Genomic DNA, 20,611 nt, shown 5'->3' on the forward strand with positions numbered 1-20,611 from the left:
CTGAAAAAATGCTTAACACAGAGGAAATGGAAATGCTCTGGGAACACACCAGGGAGTGCAGTCAAAGAAGGAAAAAAGATCAACAGTTATCTTCAGAAAACACTGAAAACATGCAGAGACAGGAGAAAACAAACAGTTGTGTATAAAATGATAATTTTAACAGAGATGAGAAAAATGCTTCTTTATCAAGGCACAGAGTACTCTCCTTGTCTCTGAGGAAGATAAACTAGAATACCACCTGTGTGAGCAATCAATTTTCCAACAACATCAGGAGGTGGAGCTGGGTACTGAATAGGCAACAGAAAAGACATGGGCCAAGTCAGGTGGACTGCAAGCAAACAGAAAACACAACTCAGTAATTTCCAGCTACTGCTATTAAAGCAATCCCCCTGCAGCCCCTCACACAGGACAGGAGCTGGAACAAGTATTTCCTAAAATTTCCGATATGGTCCAAAACTCAGCTCAGTTTCAGGTACAGCAGCAGAAAATATGAGAAGCAGGGAAAAAAAAGAAACTAAGGCATCATTACATTATAAAGCAAAATATTTTGGCATCAGTTATTTTTAGCAGAAGTTGGCAGGAGATGACATTGAAGTAAATCATAAGTAGCAGAACTGAGAGAAAATTCTATGACTAAACAGAATTTGTGTTAATACTTCCTAGGATAAAAATTCAAGGAACTGGCAGGAGCTGTTCTGTAAGTCAGTTCTTGGCTACAATTCTGTGTTTATAACTTCTAAATATTTTACTGAAGCTTTCATTGTAGGTAACCAAATTAAATCAACAATAGACCAACTGTTCTGCTCTGGAAAAATGTACCTGGAGTCACTTGGGGATATATCAAAAGTTAAATATGTCATCAATTGTGACACAGCCATATTGGTCTTTCCCTCAACTACAGATCAGAGCATGAAATGCAGCATTCAAAACCTCAATAAATCAATTAAAAGGATATGGAATGATCCCTACAGACCTGGGGTCTGGTCTGCAATGCAAGAGGTCCTTGCCAGGCCTTTCATTTCCATGACAGGCATGGAAAACTGCAAAACCCCAGCTGCTGAAAGGAGAAGTGTTATTCCAGGAAATGGAAAACACTGGTGAAAAGACAATGTACAGAGTGCATCCACGTGATAATCCCTTGGGAATGCAGGGTCAGGCCTCCCCTGGTGTCTTGTGCAGTTCCTGCTGAGACAAGCAGCAGGCTGGTGGTTTATAATGCCTTTTTTTTAAATGCCATCTGTACTATGCCAGAAAAAAAATTAAGGAATCTTTTTTAGAAATGCCACAGAGAATTGAATATAATATTTCTTTAAATTTTAATGGAACATCAAAATGTTTGGGATTCCCCCCCTCCTCATATGGAAATCACAGTACATTGTTGGGAAGCAGGCTTTCATGGTAGTTCTATTATTAAGCCATCATGAAAAATGTATCAAAGACAGTTCCACAAAACTAGTATTTATTTTCTCAAAAGTGAAAATACAACACTAAAAAAAAATCCCAACCTATCAGTGTAGAACCATGCAAAAACACAATCTAACAGAACATTAACAAATAAAACCCAAACTGGAAATGCTGTAGAAACAGAAAATCTGACAAGCTTCAATAGACACATTCTCACAATATAAAAAATTGCACACATCTTAGCCCAGCTGTTCCACCAGCCACTGACTTTCTGCCTGGCCATTTTCCAGACAACTCAACAGCTGGAGTGCCATGAAGGAATACCCTCATTTCTATTTTAGAGGTAAAATATTAATTTCCAGAAGCCACTTTCGCTGTCCAGTGTTGAGGTATTTGGGGAGAACCAGTTTACAGGTGACATCTCCTCCTCACAGGGATCACCCCAGTGTTCTCTGGACTGTCCTTGTGAAAGATGCTGCTCTCCTGTGGCAACCTTGAGCCAAATCCTGTGCCTAAACCAGATGATGGAGCAAGCACTGCTGTGGGGTATTTTTCTCAAAAGCTTTGAGGCCTTCACCAATGCCAAACCCTTTCCAGTGCTGTCTGTGAGCCTTCCAGAACACTCCCTTTTCATCCAGGACCACAGGATCTCTGATGCTCCCAGGGTGTGATGTCATGATGCTTCACCTCTGACAATGTTGAAATTTTCATGATCTTAGAGCAGAAATCATTTCATTTTAAACCAAGATAGGGCAGAGACTGGTTAAGCCTTGTGAGATAAAAATAACAATTCAACCACTGGGGAGGAGAGCTGCATCATCCACTGCTCTCCACTGCCAATGGTGAATAAAGTCATGTACTTTGAAACTTGTGTGAAATGCACATTTTCAGGGCATGTGTTCCTAGGAATTTCAACTAGGTCATGGAAGTTTGTACCTCCACATTCCCCCTGCCTGTGCTAGCAGCCCCTTGGGAGACATTAGATCTGCCCAGACAAATTCTACATCATCCCAAGTGTCCTGTGATGGAGCTTGGGCTGGATGAGGTCTCCTGACAGCAGCAGATACTCCCTGGGTGTGCCCATTTCCTGCACAGGCTGCTCCACCTTCCTCTAACAGAATCAAAACACATTCCAGGAAGAAACCACAAGCTCCTGGGAAGGAAGGCTGGAAAGCAAGATGCCACATCTGCAACAATTCCTCCAGCTCCCTGCCTGCATCCAAAGCAGCTCTCTGGGGAAAGTGAGACAGGACCAGGCTGCCATGCTGGCTCTGAGGAGCTGCAGAACACAGCATTTTATTTCAGAGACACCTCCCACATTCTCCCACATTTGGTTTATTAATAAGTCAATGAGACTTATTTACAGAATATATTGGTGACACCAGAGTTCCCAAATCTCCCAACACCCTCTGATCAGCAAGGGCTTTTATACCTTGCACGCTATAAATACATAAATTAAATAACAAGAAACACTTGAAAATTTTAGTGTGCTGGAAAAAAATATTTCAAGAACACACCATCGAGTCTCAGCTTTATGGATGCTGTTAAGAAAACAGTTCTCATTCCTTTAAGGTTTTTTTCCTTTTTTTCCATCAGCATTTCTGTCGCCCTCCTTTCGCCTGGGACAAAGTACCAAACTGGATTTGCCAGCACAATGCACACCCATTCCTCAGCTTGGCTGTTCTCCTTAGGCACAAACAGCCTATAATCAAAAAGAAATAATAATCATAATACAAACAGCTGGATTCGCATTTCCCTCTGCAGATTGCAAACCCATATATCTTCTGTACAAAGAGATGAACTCTGTATTTCTTACGGCTAAATGGTATTTGTGTAAAGAAGGATTGCTCCATGCTGGGCTGATGGGTTCACTTCTCTAGGGTATTATTTTGTAGTAACTCTTCTCTTACCAAACAACCTTTTTTTGCTCAAGATGAGGAGAAGAAAGCACAATAAGGTAAACACAAATATTTCAAACTCAAATATTTAAGGGTTAAACACAACACCTATTTGTGCTCGTAAGATTAGGAAGTGCTGGCCTGCTACAGTGGCCCTTTCAGTTTATATTAGAAATGCTCAGTGTCTGTTAATACTGTCATGACTTTGCTTCTTGAAATATTCATCCAGCCTGCGTTGTAGCCTCAGTTTGCAAATGACATTTGATTTTTAATTCTGCAAACTATACAACCAGTGACTCTTAACCTCTTTTCCTTGATAATGAGCAGTGACTTAAAAACAAAAAGCCATCCAAGCCAATGGATGGCAGCTTGCAGTCATCACTTCTCATTTCCTCAGTCAGACAGAGCACAGCCAGTCAGACCACAGCACTAAATCCTGCACAAACCCTTAAAGACAAGTCAGCAGCCACTGGGAGTTCAGATAAACTCAGCACAAATGATTTCTTCCTCTTCTGACAGCAAGTTGTCCTTTGATTCAACATGAGAGAAGGTACACGAACAGCCTCGCTCCACAACACAGCTCGTGCACCAACCAAATTAATTCTGTTATTGTCTGAGTTCTGAGGTTTTCTCTTCCTCCCTACACCTTATCCCAATTAGCCTTTTCAGTTGTCAGTGTCCTGGGGGGGAAATGGAAAACTCAGAATTCTGAGGCATCACCAAAATGCTCTGCCAGAGCAGCAGCAGGCTGGCTGAAAACCCAAGCTGCTTGTAGGGAATGTTGGTGGTCTTTGCAGCCCCAAAAAAGACAAGGCAGCCTACATGTTCCTTGAGATAAACCTGAGCTGTAAATTATTGCCAAGGAATCAAGGAACTGATTTTAAAGTGCAACAAAATGCTTGAGAGCAGCAGATAAACACGAGCACAAACACTCCTGGGGTGATGTAAACAGTGTTACTTTAACTTCTTTTATTTGCCTTCTTTACACAACTGAAATACATGACTATCAACAAAGAAACCCCTGACTTTCCAGCTCAACACGTCTCCCTGTCTGTTTACAAGCACTGAATTATTCATGTTGTATAAGAGTATATACAGGAAGGGATCCATGTATGTAGGAAAACAGAGAATGTCAACTCCCAAGCATCAGAGCCTTTGCTTAGAAAACTGTTTAAGCATCACAGAATTTCTGTAAAACTTCAGTCTCTAAATTACTTTGATACTTAAAAATTTACCTTATGTTCACAATCTGGTCTAATGCAAATCACATTACTCTGGGCTATAGCTCAATTTCATTTTTCTAAGCGAGGAGCTTTTATTGGCAGTGAAGCCTCTGAGAATGAAACTTGGCCTAATTAGATTGTTCACAGTGCCTTTCCTCCAGGAGCAGCACGTGCCATAGCCCACAGCCATGAGGCCTTGGTGAGTTTGCTGTCACTCCAAGGAAAGTTTCACTTACACCGCAGTGGATCTGCACCACGTTCCTGTACATGGAGCATTTTATGGCACATCAGCAATCTTTAATGGCCAAAGTACCAAAGGCAAGAGCCCCAGGTCCTTGGGTTTTCCCAACAGCTCCCACAGAGCTCTGACCATGTTTGTAACTCTAGCTCTGCTGCCCCTGAGCTGTGCCAAGAGCTCCAACCAATGCCAAGGGTTTTATGTGGATTTTTGGGGGTGATAGGGGAAAAAACCTGAAGTTGTTTTCTTGGAGGTTGGACCAGATGATCGCCATAGGTCCCTTCCAAATGCTATTTTCTTATAATGTACCTCTTAACAAACCCTTGTCACCACTCCAAAACCATCCCACTACAAAGGCTTTTCAACACATCTCCCCTTAAAATTAGTCACCCAACAGTTACCCTCCCACTTTATTAAATTCCCTCTGCTCTGCAGTCAACTGCAACTCAGCTGCACAGTCAGAATGATAAATGCCCCAGAAAAGCACAGAAGAATCCAAGATACAATGCTTAATTTTGTTTGCTCCTTCGCCTGGAGCCACTTCCTCCTCTGACACAATATTTGATATTGGCTCAGAAACCTCGGATTTCTCCAGGCCATTGCAGGGAGGCTCACTCCTGCACAGCCCTGCAGAGAGCAAGTGAGGACTGTAAACAAACCACATCCTGTTTATGACAGTGGGCACAGAAGAGCCATTTCCCTCCTGCTTGGCACTTCCCAACGTGTCACTTGGCATCTCCTCGCTGTTTTGGAAGGAAAGCTCATTAGAAAATTCATTTACTGCTAAGAAATTCTTGTCCTGGAGGACTGCATTTCAAGTGGGAAGCATCAGGAAGGGATTGCAGCACATCCAAGGGGGTTGGGATGCTGGTGGAAATTGTCAATTTTCCAGGTAAAAGGAATCAGATGTTTCCAAATCGCTGTGTTGGAAACATGAAAATAAATGGGTGAGAAGCTGCAGCTCTTCACTGGCCCCTGCCACAGTCTCCATGGCAGATGCTGTGTGCTCCAGAGGCCATTTCTAACTAATGGATCTTTCTAAGATGCATTTTAGTTGTATGACTATTCAATCCTGTCCTTCTCTACTAAAATATAGATGGCATAACACAAATTCACCTCCTACAGAACCGACTATTGTTAGAATGCCCTTCTACAAACCTCAGCAGAAGCCTCTCAGAGAGAGGGGAAAAAAAACCCAGCACACATCTTCCTGGTTTCCAAACTATTTTATCCAAAATGCCCAAGGCTGGATTGAATTTGGCAGGTAAAAAGTTGGAGTTTTCTCTAAAAAACTCTTTTATTCCTTCCATCAAGTAGCACTAGCACAAAGGATGCAGACAATCAAGAATGTGATAATACAGCCCTGGATCTCATCGGACCTGGGGGTAGGAGCAAGGAGCAGCAGCCCATAGTCCCAATCAATCACAACAGTCCCTCCTGTACTTGTCTAAAGGTGCCTTGAAAATGGGAAATAATACCAGGAGAATGCTGCAAAAAAAGAGAAGAACTTACAGCTGACAATAGCAGTTCCTGAGATTGTTTAAAATATTGTGAATTTGGGTAAGTTTAGGTTTTTAAATATACCTTAGAAGCAGATCATTTCTACCAGGGAAGGCTTGACAACTAGCAAGGAGTGAAATTATGACATGGCATAATAGAAATTGAGGCCACAGCCCTGAAGTCAGTGCCAGCCCCACAGGAATAGGATCACCATGGCCATCCCATAGGATGGCAGCACACCAGAGGTGAGGCAGCAAGGCAGAGGCAGCAACTCAAGTGACTCCACAAGGCACTGAACAAGTCATTAGATTCCACAAGGCTTTAAGCAATTCCTCTGAAGTCATCTCTTAATAACATTTTTAAATTATCAGATGGCTGTGTTGAGTCACTACAAGTTTATCATACAGTTCCTGGGCTAATTATTTCACTCTGGCACAAAGCAGACATGCAAAACAATGCTCTCAGTTTTGGTAAACATTCAATATTCCTTCAGCCTTATAATCATTTATCACATTGAAATTCTTCTTCACAAACCCCAGAAACATTATGTTTAAATTTAGGGTAAACTGGGGCGTGAGGGCTGTCAGTGAAGCAGCTGAAAAGTCACCATTCTTTAGACTTTATTGACACACCTTTCACAAGGTAATGCACAATATACACAAATACATTTATTTACAGTCTTTCCAGCTCATCATTAAGCAAAATCCTATGACTGGAAAAATGAAGATCAAAGCCTACATACAATGAGTGCTTACACAAATTAGACCTAATGAGTTTCCATAGGAGGTATCTTAAACCTTCATAAAGCCAGGAAAGAAGAGAGAATCCCAAACATCACCAACAACACTGGAGAAAACTGAAACTGCAAATCTGGCACTTCAGCAAAAGCAACTTGATAAAAGAAGTGAAATCTGCAGCAGATGTGTCTACACAGACACACCACACATACACAAATTATATCAAAGATTGAGAGCAAACAGCAGCTGGGTCAGGAGGTGTCAGAGCAGGAGAAATGGTGCAGTTCAGGAGGAAAGGCCAGTCTAGGGTCTGAAGACAGGAATATCAGATGGACAAACAAATGATATGAAGATGCAGCACATCATTAGTACCCATCTCCTCTATGAAATAGTTAAAAACAGCAGTAAGTTTGCCACAATACCCAAATCTTAAGTACTGCTGGAAATTCTTTCAGAGTTATCCTGGGCAGAGAGGAGGCTGTGAAAGAGCAATTAAGTATATTCCAGACTGGGTTCAGCTGCCTGCAGGGAGTCACAGATCCCCCTGCTCCTGTGTCACTGCAAGGAACAAATCAAGCAAGCGCCTGGCTCTACTCCCACACAGGAAGCAAATCTGTTTACAATCCTGGAATAAATAAATAAATGAAACTCAACACTACTTAACACCCAAAGTTGTCCTCAGTGCACAGAATAAAGAGCAGAGGAGTGAAATGCCAATTGCAGCAGTCGCACTCCATTAAAAGAAGAAACCAAGGCAGGGTCTGAGGTCTGTGTGCAGCAGAAGTATGCCAGCAATGCACAAACAAGGAAACATCTGATATAAACAGGCATTTCTCAAAGGCAAGGGGAACACAGGCAGAGCAATAATGTGCATCTGACATGAGAAAGGTTTGACTGAAATTAGTTCTTCACTGTAGAAAAGCTAACTAGCACCAAGCTGCTCCAGGCACTGAACAACAGAAGAACTGGAGACCTGATGTGTCTCTATGAAACACTGTGTATTTAAAGATAGTTACAATCTGGATCTTCAGAAAAAATGTCATTTAATTGTTATGGAGGGAGGAATATATTTGTATCCACCTCCACTGAGTTCAATTCTGCACTGCATTGATCCAATCCACTCTGGACTTGGTCTGCTAAATGCCAACTTTTGATGCAGCTAAACTACTGCAGTCATCCAGGGAATACACAAAGCCATTAAGTACATACCTCCTGCATTGTTATTTTTACCCAAAAACAGCAACTGAGGCTTAATTTTATACAAGGCCTTCACATCTGGCAAGGAAAGGTACAAGCTTTGAAGGGAAAAAAGAAACGAGAAATACCAAATAGCTCTTTTATCATAAACAGCCTTTGGAATCATTTGGCAAGGAGTCAGTTCTGGACTTCTTCAATCCTGTGAGGGAGATTAAAAAGGAATAAAAATAACCTGAATTAACTATACAGGATTATTGAAATCCAACAATCTCTTGGGAGTTGAGCTTTGGGCTCAGAAGAGGTGCAAACAAACTCAGCCCCAAACACCAGCATAAGAAAAACTCTCTTACAAAGCAAAAGATACAAAGCAACGACTCTCCAGAGAAGAACAACTGAGTCTGAATTTAGCCAGTGCTACTATTACTATCCATCAGCCTCTCAACTTAAGGGAAACAGAGAGCAATACAATAAATATGTCAAAGTTTACTGAGCATTTGAAGAACTGTATGTTCTTGTGATGCAAAATGGATCTGTACTGCTTGGTCAGCTTATATAAAATATTTAAACTCTGTCTCAGCTGTCTCATTTGTAAAAGAACTTTTGCCAGATATGGGATTTCAACACTCAAAATAGTTAAACAACTAACAACCACCAAGCTGTACTTAGCAGAGTCCACTCAGCAAGGCTTATCACTCCTTCCTGTTTTCTCCTACTACCTGCCTTTTTTATACCTAGTTGTTTGTTACATCTCGAATGAAATTACATTTCAAACTAATTAAGATAGCAACTCCTTTGTGGATTTGATTTGCAACTGAAACAACACAATCCCTCTTGTTTCTGATGGACTCAGGGCAATAAGGAGCTAAAGAGTAACAAGACTACCCCAGAGATAAAACTTAATGTCTTTAGATCTATAATACAGTATTAAGGAAATCAGTACAGAAGAGAGCCAGCATGAAGCTGTGTGATGTACAGGACCTTCCCTCATTTTTGTGGGACCAATTCTCTCTCCTGTGAAATTGAAAGGTGATCAAGGCAGGCACAGTCAAGTACTTGACTCCTTTGGTTCAACAGCTTGAGCAAAACACACTCATTCTACTCCCACTTTTCTAAAACAAATTAGATGTGAATAATTGGATGAGGGCAAAGAAAATCCAGCTCAGTAGTGAAAGTGCTGTTTGAATGTCCATCTTACAGCACTCCCACTGCAGTGACTCAACAGGGGAACATCTTCACACAAAAAATGCTTTCCAACAAAAAGTCTATTTAATTAGAAAACCTCTCTTCTTAGATCCAAGTGAAAAGGTCTGCACACATGGACCTGAACATCTTCTGGTAAATAAAGAGCACATCTGCACAGATCATGTTTTACTTGCTGGTTCCCAAGGATTCTGTGTTTGCCCTAGACACCACTTCAAGAAACACATCTTATTGTTTTGGAGATTCATCTAATTTAATTGCTTATTACATTTCACAAATTGCTTTCCTGGGTAGAAGTGATTAATAGATACACTCGTAGGTATCCTCCTCCAGAACTTTTCCAACAGAACATTTAGAATAAACAGAACAGCACTTTCATGGCTTCCCAAATTAGTCCTTCTCCCCCACTATAAAACAGTAAAAGTTCACTTCAAAGGTAACATTTCAATCTCCGACAGGTGAGCACACATTCAGGAGCCACTGCAAGAGCTCCATAGCCTTTTTCTTTCTTCAACAACAGAACTGTATCTGACATTAACAAAGCCATATATATTATGGCAATACTTGGCAGTGTTCAACACATTTTTAAGGGAACAGACTGATTTTTTAAAAGTCAGCAGTGAAAACTGGAGGTTATTTTTGGTTGCTGGCACTTAGCTCAGCTCTAGCTTCTTGTCACTTTAGCTCCCCATTTTGCCACACAGAGCAGGAGGATCCCAGTGGCAGAGGCACCAGGGAAAAAAAAAAACAGAAGCACTGGGATTGCCTCAGAGAAGTGAGACAAGCAAAAGGGATGCCAAAGGCAAGGAGGTCACAGAAGAGGGAATATTTACCAGAAATTACAAATGAGCAAGAGGAACTGCAGGATTTTAGTAATTAATTTGAAATCAAACTCAGTCAATCACAGGGCTCTCTGAAGGATCAAACCTTGCTTTCTCCAATGCCTGAACTTTTCCTCTCTTGCTTCTGTCTATGTATTGAATGTCACCCTTGGTGATATTCCTACTGCTCTTGCTTGGAATAGAAAGCAGATGCCAAACATCCCTGCTGCAACCACAGCTTTGATGTGGTGGAGCAGGCCATGCAGGCATGGATGACATGGCCATTTAGAGGCAAAGAAAAAAGGAACATTAAAGATATGAGTTAAAGCCAAAGGAATTCAGTTCAAAAATACAGACTAAATTGAGTCCACCCACTGCAATAGTCTTTGGCAATTTTCTGCTGCAAAGTTCTTTATAATTAGCACAACACCAAGCATGTTAATCCTCAGAAAAATCAATGGATTCAACTTTGGAAGACACAAAGTGAAATTCTCCATACTGAAATGTCTCTCTTTAGCTCCATAGTCATTAAAAAAGAGGGTTTAAGAAAATCAATTACGGTCTTAACCTGCTCAGTCACAGAATGCATGTCAGGAGAAAAATACAAGTCTTTTTAAACAGCTGTTATTGAGCAGGTCCCCTTCCAGGCAGCCCTCTCTGACCATGTTAAATTACCTTATGCACACACACAACATCAGATACTTCTGTAATCCACAAAGCCACCTAACTAGCAAAGCTCAATTTCCTTTGGACTGTGGTTGTACATCTAATTCCTCCCATACAGTAATAAATCAAATGTCCTCCCACATCAGCCCTACATTGCCCACACTTCCTCTCCCCACAGTTTCTCTCTGAATCCTGTTCCTTATGAAAGTGTGGGCTGCAGAACACATTCCCCTTCTCCGTGCCACTGTCAAACTAAACAGAGCAAACCAGCTGTCTCTGCATTTGGCTGGAGTGAAAGCCATATCCTTGCTCCTTCCTTTGCACCAAACTCCCTGGCTTTAAATAACCTGCTCCCCTCTCTGGTGTGACCATGGTAGCCAGAGGCTGAGCAGGGAGGGCCAGAACATCCAAACTCAAAGCCCAATGAAACTATTGCAAAAATAATTTTTTCTTCTGTTCTTAGATAAAGAAGCTGATAGGTTCCTATGTCTGATACCCTAGGAAAAATCTGCAACAATACCATCCATTCAATGCAAATACCTCAACATCTCTGCATCTGTTTGTAAAAATGGTATTAAAAGTAAGGTCTAGGGCAAAAACGTTCAATCATCCATTCTAAACAGAAAGGTTAAAATCTCTGTCATCTACAAAGCAATCTGGACTAGTGGAAGGTGTCCCTGCCCATGGCAGGGGGTTGGAACAAGATGATCTTTGAGGTCACTTCCAACCCAAAACTTCCTGGGATTTTATGCTTTACCAAAACTTTGATCTCCTATTATCTGGAAACAAAGGGTACTGATCTCAGCATGACATTCCAAAACCATTGAGACTGTCCATGCAAATGAACATGCACCATGTCTTCTCTGGGAAGACACTGACAGATGGATCATCCAGCTAATTAACAAAAGGACAGAAAAGCTTTGCACAGTTAAATGCCCCGTTCAAATTCCATCATGATTAACAGCTCAACTGTCAGGGTACCTAACAGCACAAGGTCACTTCCAGCATCCCTTTGGCAGAGACTTAAAAATCAGATATCTGTGTGGTCCCAGTCAATAGAATGGTTAAATGAGAAGCTCACACAAGTCCCTGCTGTGTCTGAACTTGTTCACACCCTAAAAAACTGATAACAGCCCTGAAAATAAACCTGATCACAACACTCTTCCTCAATAAGGTATTTTAGAGGAATAGCAGCTGTTTGGCCATGATCAAAGATTTCAATAGAAATCACTAATCTTTGTGGGTTTTTTCCCTAAAGAACTAGCTTCTTCCAGCTCTCCTCACCAAACTGCGATTATCAACCAATCTGCGCCTTGTCATGTAACATCTGGTAAAGATAAGAAACCAGAACCAGTATTCATAATACTCCTATTCAAAATACACATCTGAAATGTGACTGTCCATGCAAACTCCAACCCAAGCTGCAAATCCTGAGTTCTGAACTCCCCATTTCTGCTGGCCCCAAAGTGACCTGACCTCCAGCCAGTACAGCCTCCATCTGCCCACAACATCTTCCTGCTGCCACATAAGTGTGATGTTCCTCAGTGGAACAACAGGCTGGAGCTTTCTACTGCCTCTCTAACTATGTCCCTCACCAATAGATTTCATCTTTCCAGAAAACCAGGCAGAAATACATTTATTGCATGTCTAGGTATAAGGATTTTAAGCCAATGAAAAATGGCATTTGAAGCAGGAAGAGAAAGAAGTTGCCTTTGTTTCCTTTCTCCTAAGATGGTCACAAATGAAAGGTCACTTCTAGGCAACTCTTCAGCTTATGTCATTATTTGTCTCTAGCATGGGTTTAATATTTTGGCCTGCAGTGCACTAAACTATGCTTTTTCTTCTCCTAGTTCTACCCAAGTCCAGTACAAAAGCAAAATTTCATGAGCCAAACCATGCAGGGCCCCTTTAGAAATGCATACAGATGCCCATTTTAAAAGAACATTAAAATGCCACAAACATTAATCAGATGAAAATTACTGAACATCCTTCTCATTAGAAAAAGAGCTCCCAAACAAAAGGAGAACTGAAAACTTGGCCCAGTAAACACCCCTTGCCATTTTCCCCCCATACCTACAGCACATATCCATGCATAATTAACTTGGTCTAAGCACTCTCATTTATTTCTAGCTTTCCAATATTTAACTAAACTACTCATTTTTCAATTGTCAACCCACCTAAATAACTTTGCCAGCAGCACAGCTCATCTCTTTCATAATTATAAGAGATATGAAGAGTCTCCTTTCATCTTCCAGTGAACATGTATTTAGCTGGTTTCCAAATACCTGCTGCAATTTGTTATCCAGGGCTGCTTCTTGCCCCTGGCAGTCTCCTTTCTGTAATTCAGTGACATTCTAAGGATCCAACAATGTCCTGTTCAGTGGTAGCACAGAACTTATTTTAAGATGTTCAACTTGTTTCCTGGTACCAATGAAAGTGTTTCTTCAGCCTTTCAAACTACTGCTACATATCAGCAGAGTTTTTTTGAACCACTGAACATAAGAACATCTAAAATCTTTTCTCTTCATTTGGATGTACATCAGAATATCCTTCCAGCAGGCTGCTTACTAACAACTGGTTTAAAATTCTAGAATATACACTCCATTTATTAAGTAGCTTAAATGATCTACAGCCTTTTGAGGGTGGGTGAACTATTATTGCTCAGACAGAACTTGTTCTGCCTTCCATTTCCAATCACCTTCAAGCTTAAATTTCACTCAACACTCTCATTTCCAGTTTTAATATGGCCAAATCAAGGGAGCATATGGATGTAGTAGTATTAATAAAAGTGGAGACACTCTCCTCTAATGGTGTGATCAACTAATCAAAGCAAAACTCGTAAAGCAACATAATGAAACATTATAACAGCATTATAAAAGACAACAACCCATCTTTCAGCATTTGACAGCACTGAGGAAAACTAGATACTAATAACACATCACACCAAAAAAGAAAACATGTTTTCATTGAAAAAGAGTTTATGGCTCCTGGTCAGTGTCTTTCTCCTGTCAACACATTGAGTGGTTTGTTAGCTATTAACTCTCCTGTGTGCTCACCCTTAATGCTGTATTTCTTATCTTACAAACCCTATTGACATAAAATCTCTCTCCACTTTGTACTGAGTCTGTCTTCCACTTCTGCCCTATTAACTCATGTCAATACAGCAAAGGGAGCAAAAGAAAGCAGCAAAGTCAATACCCATCCATCACATCATTTTTGTGCAGCTGCTGCAGTGAAGAGGAACACACGACAAAGGAGGTGGCTGCACAGGTCAGAAATTCATCTGCCCAATTAATATGGAGCACCCTGAATATTCAGGGCAAAGATCATGCTGAAGCAGAAGCTGCTCTATCTCCCCTGTGCTTTTACAAATAAAAGTCTCTCACAAGACGTGTTGTCCTTGTTTTAGGGAAATCACAAGCTGTGGTGGGATTTGCCAGATAGTCCCACTTCCTTCCTATGCTTTTTCTGCCCTTTTTGCAATTGCATTTCTCTTACTAAATCACAAAGTACCTCTGGGAATAAAGGCAGGCATCATCACTGAGCACTTAACTGGACAGGATGATCTCTTTTCTCTGCCAATCCCTGCAACAGTAGGAACACTAGAGATCTGAATTCAGAACAAAGAAGAAAGCATTTATCAGACAGAATAGCAGAGATTAAAGCATTTCTCCCTCTGATTGAATGACCACAGTATCACATTCCCTCTGCTCCTGCTGCTGCAGAGGAAGTGATTGAGCTCTGGCACAGTGGCCTTGCTGAGTGAGGAAGGGGGCAAATCCTCTCACCAGAATTTTAATTTCTTGCTCCTGGAACCAGGAAATCATTACCCAATGCAGCACAGAAATGAATGCTACATCACGTCCAATGGTCTACCTGCTGCAATCTCTACGTGAGAGAGTTTATTTCAGAGACTGGATAAGGTATTGCAGACCTTTAAGTTACATGGGACCCATGAAGGGCTGAAAGAACTAAGAGACAAAAAGAAAGAAATGAAAAACAGAAAAAAATGAAATTGTGAACACAATTTAAAGACAGATGAAAAGAGCTCAAGTGAAATCTGTGATTCCCGTCATGGAGCAGTAAAACACATTAACTCTCCTTGCCAAAATACTTGCTGCAAAAGTTATTATTTTAGTACCTTTTACACACTCCTGGGCTGTACTCAATTGAGGTCTCTCAATTTCCAAGCCTCATTTCTCCTTTCCAGTGGACGATGTTGGGGGTGCCAGGAAGAGAAAAAGGTAAGATTCCAAATGCTGGATTGATTCCCATATGAAGAGCTTTGTGCCTCTGCTGCATATAAGTAGTGATATTAGAAAAGAAAGGTTTTATAAAATATGGTTTAGGCCCTGCTACTCAAGCTGAGTTAGCAGTAGCTTGAAGGTTTCCATGCAAAACAACCTTGGGAAGGCACAGTCAGTTAACACAACAATCTATTCTGGTAAGAAAAGTAAGTCTGCACCTGCATAAACAATAGATCTGTCCCATGAGAATCCAGAGGAAAAATGTAAACACCTGAGTGTAAGCACATACACACAAAATAGCCTTTAATCAATGAATGAGGTAGCAAGAATACTACTAGCCAATCAGTTACACACAAGGTCTGGGAAAACTGTATAAAATAAGTTATGTAAATACAGAATGGGTTTTTTCCTAAGTAAAAAAACTGAGTCCCAGCTAATTATTATTCCAACATGTCCCCTTCTCCAATTCTTGCTGTTCTGTGCTGAGCAGAGCCCACCTTGCACAGGGATGGGCCAGAGGCACAGCTTTCTCATTTTCTTTTTCATTTCTTTTTTTCCTCCTGTAGAAATCAAGAAGAAGGGGGAAAGTAATGCAGGTTTTTTTTTAAAGAAAAAGTTAGCTATCCAGATATTTGTTTGGATGCAGACAAAGCTGGATGAGTGATGGGATACCTGTTTTGAACACTCCAAAATAAATCTGTGCTGGCTCCCATAATGATTAAATGGATGCTATAAAGGAATTATTAAAATAAATTTATTTAATGTGGTTTTGTGTCCAAGTTCTCTGACCATTAGATCATTTGCACAAACAAAAAGCAGACTGATTTATCACAGCCATTACTGCCAGCCTGTAAAGTGGTTCAAGTTTACACTGAGGTTTCAGGTTAGTGGGCAGAGGACTCCAATGTGCCAACTGTGCTTCAGATGGACACCGTGTTCCAACCCATTCTGCTTTTGTGACATCTTAGACAAACAGGTCTAATAATTCTGATGGATTAAGGGGCTTTTTGCTTGGTTCTTTTAAATAGAAGCAGCAAAACAAATTGTCCCTGTTGTTATATGGTATAAAGGATCCCAGCAAGTGTGCTCAGCCTCTGGCTCCTCTGTGGCTCCTCTGTGGCTCCCAGGCTGTGCTCAATGTGAAGGTTGGTGTAAAGCAGCTGCTGAGATACAAGTTCAGGATGTGGGAACTGAAGCTGTCACTTGGAGAAACCATCATAAACATTTTAGAGGAACATTTACCAACTGTTAAGCTATGATGAAATCAGAACAGACAAAACCACAGGCATCAGTTCTCAAACAGTTTTAATGTCAAAAGGTATTAAATGAAGCTGTGACCCATGTGGAGATCAGACACCAGTCCTGCCACTCTCTGAAGGAAGTTTCAAAGCCAAATGCTCAACAGTTAAGAAACGTCAAACCCATCCATGGAACCATCCCCCAGTAACTCCCTACTTTCCCACCCTATTTTAGCTTTTAATGCAGCAGGAGTAATTAACCTCCTGCAAGCAGATGCATGAAATAATAAAGACTTATGGGTTGCAGGTAGAATAATTGCAATTAACAGATAAACTAGAGCTGCTCCTCAGCAGTCAGCTAGGAAGTTTCCCAGCTACACCATATTGTACCCACTTATATTAAATATATATATGTACAGCTATACAGTGTACAGAACTTGCTGAGCCTTTTTGTGAAAAAGAAAGAAACAGCCTCCCTCCTCTCCTCACATTTGGATCAATGCCTCAAAGCATAAACCAGCTCCTCAGATGAAAGAAAAAGGAGGAAATTTTTAACAATGAAATTCATTCTCAGCTGTTACAGGTTGGGGCTTTTAATTTCTGCCCTGGCTTCACAAAGCAGATGATCCTGGAGTTGCAGTTTAAGCCTTTCAGTGACTTGCAAGAATCCTCCCTGAGCTAAATGCATCATTGCAGTGGACACTACCACTCATTTCTTAATTTTTATGACCTACTATATTAAAACCAGTTTAAATGTAATAAAGTCTGCAACATTTACAGCTACAAAATATGGGAGGGCCATAAAATTAGCCAAGCATAAAAGCAAGGGAGCCTTAAGCGTCCTGTGCTCACTTTCCAGTGACAATATACACAGAATTGGCATGGACTACAAAATCAAAAGGAATTTGAATTCAAATTAGAATTCTAACAACCTTTTCTCCTGCCTGCTAGGGGCTCAAGGGACATTAACACACACAGAGTCACTCTTCTGCATTGTTTCCTCAGGTTTTCATTCTCACTTTCTAAAATTTGTTTATCAAAGTGGTGATCTGAAATATTGATGATTTACTCTCATACACAGCTTTGCTCAGCTGCAGCTGGTTTGGCAGTAATGACACACTTCTTCTCTTCACACTCCACCCCTTTTCTGCAGAAGCTGGAGCCTAAAAATTTAATTTTTAGAATCACAGAATATCCTTAGTTGGAAGCAACTGACAAGGATCATTGAGTCCAACTCCTGACATTGCACAGACAACAATCCCACCCTGTGCATCCTTGAGAGAACTGTCCAAACATTCCTGGAGCTCTGGCAGCCTCGGGGCTGTGACCATTCCTTGGGGAGCCTGTTCAGTGCCCCAGCATCTTCTGGGGGAAGAACCTTTTCCTGATCTCCACCCTAAAGCTCCCCAACACAGCTCCAGCCACTCCCTGGGTCCTGTCCCTGCACACCCCCTCAGGGGGAGCTGCAGCCCCAGTGAGTCTTCCTTCAGCCTCCTCTTCTCCAGCTGAATAAATCAAGAGACCTCAGCCACTCCTTGCATGGCTTCTCCTCCAGATCTTTCACCATCTTCACAGGTTGCTCTTTGTTTTTTCCTCACTACATACCTTTAAAATGTGTAAGGCAAACCAGCAGATCCACACCAAACCAAAATTCTGAGTGTCATAACAAATCAATGTTGCAGTGCCAAAACAAAGCTGTTCTCACAACTCTTCCTGTCTCTCTGTCATTCCAACAGTGCAAGCATGGACTGGGCAGGGGACTTAGGCAGGATCTCTGCACAGTGGTCTATTCCAGGACCATGGAATCTTGCCAGCTTCTTCTCTTCCTTAGGAAGGTTCCCACTGTTTTTTTAATAGGATGCTATTTGATTAATGGGATACAAAGCTGATTGAAGAAATACAAAATTTACCTCCTTTCTCTCATGTTCATATTTGAAAGAATTTTTAAAAAATCTGTTTGGGGCATAGGCAAAAGCTTTAGGATTTGCAAGTGACATGAATTGCTCTTTGAGAAAGCCCTGCACAAGCAGTGACAAAGACATGCTCTGGTAAATTCTGTCACAAGGTTTGTTAACTCCCACCAGCCAGAGGACAGATTGTGCTGACTTGCTTAACATTACACACAAGTCCTGGGTCAAAATCAGAGCCCAGAACAAAACTGCTTCCAAAGGTCCACTGAGTTTTGAATGTTTTTGCAATCCTGTCTTACAGAGGTCTCTCAATTTCCATCCAGCTTCTCCCACATCCTCTTTACCTGAAGGAGCTCTAACACATTAAAAAGCACCACATCATTGACCACAACCAGTAACATATTCTTGTGCACACCTGGGGAGAACATAAATAACATTTACTGTACTTCAGAGAGGCTCCAGCCTAGGTCAGGTGTAAAAACACAGCAGACACACATTGCTTACACCATCAGCCTCCTTCCAAGAAAAGCATTTTTACAAGCCCTGGTTCATCTCTGCTGCAGGACATCTGTTGGTCTCAAATTTTCTGCACTTCAGCTGATTTCCACATAAGCCTCTCCTGACACAGTGATGAGGACTCAGTGGCATAAATCCCAGTATGGGAATGTGTACATGGTTCTGCACTGGTAGCAATCAGCCAAGTCTCATGGATTTTGTATGTCCAGTTCTCCCATGTTTCAAGAATGTGCTTCAACATCTCACAGCAGAGCCAGTGATGGTGGTCTACTTCTTTGAAGTAAGGTAACTAGAGGAGGAACTTATTCTATAGAAGTGCTGTGAAAAAACATGAATTAAAAATTAGCTTGACTGATCAAACATGGTACCATCTACATTGAGTTCTTGGCTTGATTCACTTCTTTAAGGACAAGGGGAACTTCTTCAATATCTGTACACATCAACAAAAGATGCCACTCACTTTTTTAAAACATCAAAACCAATGAAGTCTGAGGCTCTCTGACCAGGACTGCTGGGTTTGCAAGGAGAGGGACACAGGAACTTCTGTCAGCCTCAATGACAGCTACATTATCCATGGGAGCTGCAGCAAATCTGCTCTCTCTTGCTCAGCTCTCATTCAGGAATTAAACAACTGTCTCCAGAGGATGGAAAAGGAGAAACTACTAAAACTTCTCCCAGTCTCACTTTCCTGTGTTCAGTTCGAGACCTTCAGCATTCATTCAGGGAAGATGTGAAGTATTTATTTCAACACAACATTAAAAAGTCCAAATTAAAAGCTTGCAAAATCTGAGGAATTTCTATCTTTTATGTGGCTCATATGTTTGAAACAAGGCCCACAGTTCATCATTCATGAGTTTGTCAGTGAGTCAAAAATTTCACAAGGGAGTCATAATGAATTTCAAGTCTCCTCTGCATTTAAGTATTAATGAATCCTTCTGTAATTTCAAGAATGTCCCACATCCTTATTTATAAACTGAGCCCTCACCTTCAAGCAGCAGCTTGGAGAGATGACACAGCCTGGGTGCTCATCTTCTCCACCAGGAAAGCTCTCCCTGCAGTTCAGAACAAGCCTGTTATGAAGTCCTTCTGAGAAAGGGCACATTCTACAGCCAGACCTGCATTCTGCTTTGGGGAGATGACTGGAATGCATTTTCCCTCTGCATAAAGGCATTTCCTTGGAGGCATCAGCAATCCATGTAAATGAAAGGTTTCCAAAAGGTCACTGGCAATATAAAATGTAATTAGCTTAAAAACAACAAGTATTTTTAGGCACTACTCTGCCCCAGGTTATCTTACTGTTACTTGGGGTTTTATAATCACAGTTATTATCAGCATTTTTTTCCCCCCTTTTGGAAGTAATCAGGAAAGAAAAAACCTGACAAATACCCTGTTAAAAGAAATCTTGTCACTCTCAAATAGGAGAGATAGAGACTTACCACCCATGGCTGTGCACAAACTGCACATCATGATTCAAGGTAACACAGCAGCAGGTGCACTTATATTAACAGGACACAATTAAAAATAAATAAACAAGTTAATTACGCTGCTGTTAAGTCCAAAATTGACAACAGATTTTGCCACAAGCACCAACTTCCCACTTGGTATCTGCAGCTGGCCTTTCCCAGAGTCAGCAGAGCCCACAGCATTCACAGCAGGGCTCAGGGAACAGTGACTGATCCTAGAAAGTGTTTGGACAAACAAAGCAAAACTCATTCAGCAGTCACTGTATTGGCAGTTCAGACTTGCTGCTGCACCCGACTGCCCACAGGAGATAAGTCAAACAATATAGCAAAATTATTTTATTGACACTTTAGAA

At 41.2% G+C, this 20,611-nt stretch overlaps 1 protein-coding gene across 7 annotated transcripts in view; it reads right to left on the minus strand.

Moving 5' to 3' along the window:
* MAD1L1 (mitotic arrest deficient 1 like 1) overlaps window positions 1-20,611 on the minus strand; it is a 348,097-nt gene that overhangs the window by 281,177 nt on the left and 46,309 nt on the right. Inside the window, exon 1 of one of the 7 annotated variants that reach the window (XM_064389856.1) lies at window positions 15,026-15,402. The exons of 5 other annotated variants lie outside the window; for them this stretch is intronic. The gene's annotated coding sequence lies outside the window, so the exon portion shown is untranslated. Of the gene's footprint in view, window positions 1-15,025; window positions 15,403-20,611 lie in introns of those variants that run through there. One more of the 7 variants, XM_064389854.1, reaches the window with a different exon arrangement.

Source organism: Passer domesticus, chromosome 15 (assembly GCF_036417665.1).
Source record: "Passer domesticus isolate bPasDom1 chromosome 15, bPasDom1.hap1, whole genome shotgun sequence".
Classification (NCBI taxonomy): Eukaryota; Metazoa; Chordata; class Aves; order Passeriformes; family Passeridae; genus Passer; species Passer domesticus.